The sequence below is a fragment of the Mandrillus leucophaeus genome, unplaced genomic scaffold (genome assembly GCF_000951045.1).
Source record: "Mandrillus leucophaeus isolate KB7577 unplaced genomic scaffold, Mleu.le_1.0 Scaffold205, whole genome shotgun sequence".
Taxonomy (NCBI): Eukaryota; Metazoa; Chordata; class Mammalia; order Primates; family Cercopithecidae; genus Mandrillus; species Mandrillus leucophaeus.
In genome coordinates, this window is record NW_012102088.1 from 1,180,423 (window position 1) to 1,186,628 (window position 6,206).

Genomic DNA, 6,206 nt, shown 5'->3' on the forward strand with positions numbered 1-6,206 from the left:
TTTTGTATTTGTATTTTTAGTAGAGACGGAGTTTCACCATATTGGCCAGGCTGGTCTCGAACTCCTGACCTCAGGTGATCTACCCGCCACGGCCTCCCAAAGTGCTGGGATTACAGGCGTGAGTCACTGCGCCCGGCACTTTGCCCCCATTATTATAGGGCTGTTATGCTTAAAAAATTGATATGATCTCAGGAAAAGAATTGTAAAATACAAATTACAGAAAGCTACTAATAATGGGTGTCGATTCGCCAGCCAGAAACCTCTGTGGTCGCGCCTCTGCTTGAGTTTTGCTCACACCCGCTGGTCTCGTTCCACCCACTCGGCCCAGTAGGCTGCATCTGGATCCCACAGCTACCAAGGGTGAGCCCGGCGCGGAGCCGCAAGGGGTGTGTGAACGAGCAAGTGAAGGGTTCGGCCACTGCACACAGCCAGGCACGCTGGCTGCTGCGGTGGGGCGGGCAGCTCCAGGCGCTGGCACAGGCGCCGGCTCCTTGTAAGGCTGCTGCTGGACCAGACATACTGCAGGCGGCTTCTTCTGCAGGAACCAGCATCTAGACAACAGAAAAGTGGTGGCGCTGGAAAGCTCGGAGACACCGTGAACAGCAGAGCCCCAAAGAGGGTGTTGCAGCGTGTCACAGCCCTGGCTCCGGAGTCTCGAGTCTGGGCTCCCGGAAGAGCCACAGCTCTTCTCTCCTTCCCGTCGCCTGCGGCCTGGCAAGCGGGGCGGTGTGTTTTGGGAGGGGTGTGTTTTCAGCTTGTTTGTGATGTATCTCTTTTAGTCCCGCCGCCCTGCTCTGGCCGGCTGCTGCTTCCAGTCGTCCGGGGCAGCCACCCAGTGCTGGCTGAGGGCAGGAGGGCTACAGTGTTACAGCTCTGGCTCGGGGAATCCCAAAGTCTGGGCCCCCAGAAGAGTTGCCATTTTTCACTCATGCAGCCCAGGAACATGGCTACTCAGCCAGGAATGTGTTACAGCCCCTTTCTCTCCTGCTGTTCGTTGGGTCCTAAGTTCTCGTCCCCCAAGTTCTTATCCCACGTCCAGAAAGAATGAGGTTATGCAGACAACTGGATGGTGAGCAAGGCAGAGAAGGGCTTTACTGGACGACCCAACAGCCCTCAGTGGAGAGGAAACCTGAAGTGAGTAGCTTGCACCCGCATACAAAGAGTCTCCAGTGTCTGAGTCTGGCTGAGTCTAGGGTTTTTTATGGGCTCAGAATGGAGAGAGCGTGTGCTGATTGGTCCATGGGTGGGAGGAAGTGCATGCTGATTGGCCCACAGTCAGCCATGGGCAGGCCTGGGAAAAGCACCATCCCATTGGCCGAAAGGCATCAAGGAGCTTCCTTCTCTGGATCACAGACTCCACCTGGAACTGGCAGCGTGGCTTCCAGGCTTCAGACCATCCGTGGCTTGAAGGTGGGGTTTCACAGAAAACCCACCCCTTCCCACCTAGGAACCTGTCTGCTTCTCATGGCCATCAACATGCTGTCCATGACGCCCAGGCTGTCCACGCTGAAGGTCGCCTGCAGGCCCGCCCCGAGCCACCCTCAGTGCCCCCGGCCTCCTTCCCCTGCTCCTTGGTGCCCAAAGTGTCAGCCTCAGAAGCAGTTTCTGGAGCAGGTCGAAGTGGTGGGGGGCTGGCATGTCATCACTGCCCCAAGTGCACACACATTTGGCCGGGTCGTGATAGCTCCCAGGCTTGGCTATCTTGAAACGTCCACAACTTTGCTCTGCCATGGAGCAGGTGCTGAGAGTGGGGAGAGGCCAGGGAGTGGGTGCGGGCACTTTTGGGCCTGTGGAGAAAGGGTACGTCCCAGGTCCCCAAGAGTACAGGGACGCCCTGTCTGGAGCCGCGACTAGGTGGCTGCAGCTGCGCCTGGAAGCACAGGGCTCCCGTCCTGACAACTCAGTACGGCTCGGGGCTGGGATCCCACTGGGATCACCTGTTTCCAGCCCCCGTGGGCTCCACGGACCATGCAGCCCTGGCTGTGCCTCCGCATTTGCAGCGGGCATCATCACAGCGGCCCCTCCAAATCAGCCACTGCTGCCATTATAATGACTATGTGGTCATTCAAAAATGGTGGCAGAATCGTGTTTGGGAAGTATCAGCTGGTGAAAAAAGTGAAGGTCTCACAGAAGTCTTTTGGTTTGGTTTGGTTTGTTACTGTGTTTTTGCTTTTTTTTTTTTTTTTTTTTTTTTTGAGACGGAGTTTTGCTCAAAACAGAGTTTTTGAGTCCAAGGATGTGAACTTGGACTGGGAGGTGTGCAGGGGGGTGCTGAGTACTAGGTCTGCATGTCTTGTTCTGGTGGATGTCTCAAGCCATGGTCCACCTGGAGTGTGGGCTAGCTGCATTTCAATAATGGCCCGGTGGTTGACTAACTGCCTTGAAGTAATCTCTGAAATTTCACAGATAGGTCCATATGCCTACCAAGTCTGTCTCAAGATTATCCCCAGGAACTTCTGAGTAAGCACATAATTAGATACTAGCATACAATTGGACAAATGTGCATGGTCTAAGGGAGTGTATGGTGAGAAGTGGTGGACATGGTGTTTCAAAGAAAGTACATTTCAAGGCTGTATTTTAAGACTAACAAGAAGAAAAGATTCTATGGTAAGGTTCAAGGTTATATCGCAAGACTAGGCAAAAATGAGAAAAAGGAAAAAAACTTTTAAAGTGCATTTTCAGGCTAGACTTCAGTTACAAAACTAGTTTTAGAGTTGCAGTGTGTCCTTTCAGTGGCCATGAAATAAAACTTGTTTCAGGTTACAGCAGGGAGTTTCAGCAGCCAGGCTTCCAGAGAATTACATTTTTGGATCAGTGTTACATGCCCTGAATGCTTTTCTTCCCACAGCTGTTTCAACTCTGTTTTAGGTGGGTATGACAAGAAGGACCCAATTCATATGATCAACTTTCGCACAATTAACAGGGATCCCTTCTAAATCTGCTAAATCTGCAGGATTTTTGAGCTGCAACTGGGGGAAAAAACCCACCAAATCTCAAATCAACACGTTTGTTTTCCTAATACAAAATAAAATGTTGTTTTCTATTATATATGTACTATCATAAAGTAGGACGTGAAAAAATCTTTGTCAGAGACATGGAGGACATTTCAATGTGTATTAAAAAGCAAAGAAGCCATTCTGAAAAGGCTACACAGTGTGATTCCAGCTCTATGACTTTCTTTTCTTTTCTCTTTTTTTTTTTTTTTTGAGACAAGGTCTCACTCTGTCACCCAGGCTGGAGTGCAGTGGTGCAGTCACGGCTCAGTACAACCTCAACCACCTGAGCTCAAGCAATCCTTCCATCTCAGCCTCCAGAGTAGCTGGGACTACAGGTGCACACTATACCTGGCTAAGTTTTGTATTTTTTTGTAGAGATGGGGGTCTCGCTATGTTGCCAAGGCTGGTCTCGAACTCCTGAGTTCAAGTGATCTGCCTGCTTCAGCCTCCCAAAGTGCTGGGATTACAGGTGTGACCCACTGCATCTGGCCATTTCCCTTATTTATATTTATAGCTCACACTTCCCCAGATGGGATCCATTTGCTGTGTCAGCCTGTCCAGCTGGTTGTGTAATCAGCCTTTCAGACTAGACTTGTCCAAAGGTTATCCCAAACCCCCTGCTCCCGGATCTGCAGCCCTAGAGTCACCCCCTCAGCAGTGGCAGCTCAGACCTTCTGGCTCCTCAGTAGACAACCCAATAATCATGCTTCACTCCTTTCCTGCATGCCCACGTGGAGCCTGTGAGCAAGTTGTGTTTTGCTTTCCAGGGACAAGAATCTAATATTTTTCCGCACTGCATGTGTTAACAACATTGATCCAGCTAGAGTCTTTTTTGACTCATGGAGGCCTCATGTGCAATCTTTCAGCAAAGTTTGTCCTAGACGCAAAATTCAACCAGAATGGAATTGGTTGTCATCAATACATACGTGATAGCCATGGACCACACTACCATCATCTCACACCTGCTTTCTTACAATTGTCTCTAAATGGTCTTCCTCTTCCATTCCTCATTCATCATTGTCTATTCTCCAAGCACAAGCCAGAAGGACGTGTTTCTTTTTTTTTTTTTTTTTTTTTTGAGACGGAGTCTCGCTCTGTCGCCCAGGCTGGAGTGCAGTAGCCGGATCTCAGCTCACTGCAAGCTCCGCCTCATGGGTTTGCGGCATTCTCCTGCCTCAGCCTCCCGAGTAGCTGGGACTACAGGCACCCGCCACCTCGCCCGGCTAGTTTTTTGTATTTTTTTTAGTAGAGTCGGGGTTTCACCGCATTAGCCAGGATGGTCTTGATCTCCTGACCTCGTGATCCGCCCGTCTCGGCCTCCCAAAGTGCTGAGATTACAGGCTTGAGCCACCGCGCCCGGCCTGAAGGACGTGTTTCAATCCCCAGTCCTGTCTGGTCACTTCCCTTTCCAAACTCTCCAGTGCCTTCTCCTCCCTGAGTTAAGCCTTAGCTCTCACAGTGGCTTCCATGACCCTACAAGGCTTTGTCTGGACCCAACACTCAATTTTTGTTCTCCTAGAACTTCATACCCATCTCACCACTTGGGCCACAATGGCACCATGTTTCCATTATATCTTGAATAGGGGCTGGGTAAAATGAGACTGAGACCTGCTGGGCTGCGTTCCCAGGAGGTTAGGCATTCCATGTCGCCAGAAGTTGTTAGTTAAGGGAACAAGTTAATCATGTTTTCCAGACAGGCTCAGGACTTAACCAACCCAGAAATTAATGGACCCAGGAAATGTCCTGATGTCTCAATATCTTAAGAACAAAAGCATTCTTAGTTTAAGAATAAGTTTCACTTTAGGCTGGATGCCGTGGCTCATGCCTGTAATTGTAGCACTTTGGGAGGCCAAGGCAGGCGGATCACAAGGTCAACACATCAAGACCATCCTAGCCAAGATGGTGAAACCCCGTCACTACTAAAAATACAAAAAATTAGTTGGGCGTGGTGGCGCATGCCTGTAGTCCCAGCTACTTGGGAGGCTGAGCCAAGAAGATCGCTTGAACCCGGGAGATGGAGGTTGCAGTGAGCCGAGATTGCACCACTGCACTCCAGCCTGGTGACAGAGCAAGACTCCATCTCAAAAAAAAAAAAAAAAAAAAAAAAAAAGAAGTAAAGAAAAGAAGTAAAGAAGTTTCATTTTAATATTAATAATAGAGATTGTTGTGGAAGTCAGTAGTTACACAACGATTAACAATCTTTTGTCAGGAACTCTTGTGGTAGAGCATACCTCCCTATGATTTTTTACTTTGTTGTCTTATATATAAACAAGCACCGCACCTAAGGTGGGCATGTTCCTCCTCTTACTTCTGGGAATGCCCTGCTCTGTCTGTGAAGTAGCCATCCTTTGATTCCTTTACTTTCTCAATAAATTTACTTTCACGTTACTCTGTGGACTTGCTCTGAATTATTTCTTGAATGAGATCCTAGAACCCTCTCTTGGGGCCTGGATCAGGACCCTTTTCCGGTAACAACTTCAGATCTCTCTGCCCCAGCTGTTTTCCTCTCAAATAGCCGCATGGAGTGTTTGCTACCTGCTCCTTTCAAGTCACTGGCTAAATGTCACTTTACTATAGCCCTTTCAGATTAGCCTGTATTAGTCCGTCCTCACTCTGCTAATACATACCCAAGACTGCGGTAATTTATAAAGGAAAGAGGTTTAATTGGAAGGTGGAAACAACAAAAATTTCCATTAACCAGTAAGTGGATAAGCAAAATGTGGTCTGTCTGTACAATTAAATATTTTTCAGCAACAGAAAAGAATGAAGTCACTCTGAGAGGCCGAGGTGGGAGGATCACGAGGTCAAGGGATTGAGGCCATCCTGGACAACATGGTGAAACCCTGTCTCTACTAAAAATACAAAAATTAGCCAGGTGTGGTGGCGGGCGCCTGTAATCCCAGCTACTCACAAGACTGAGGCAGGAGAATGGCTTGAACCCAGGAGGCGGAGGTTGCAGTGAGCTGAGATCGCACTACTGCACTCCAGTCAGGGCGACAGAGCAAGACTCCGTCTTTAAAAAAAAAAAAAAAGAACATTAGTGTGCAGGTTTTTGTGTGTACATGTGTTTTCAATTCTCTTGCATGTATACCTAGGAGTGGAATTGCTGGGTCGTAAGTAACTCTGTGTTTAACTTTCTGAGGAACCGTCAGATTTTTTCCCAAAGCAGCTGCACCATTTCACTCAATCTTGCCTCTTTGCATTCCCACA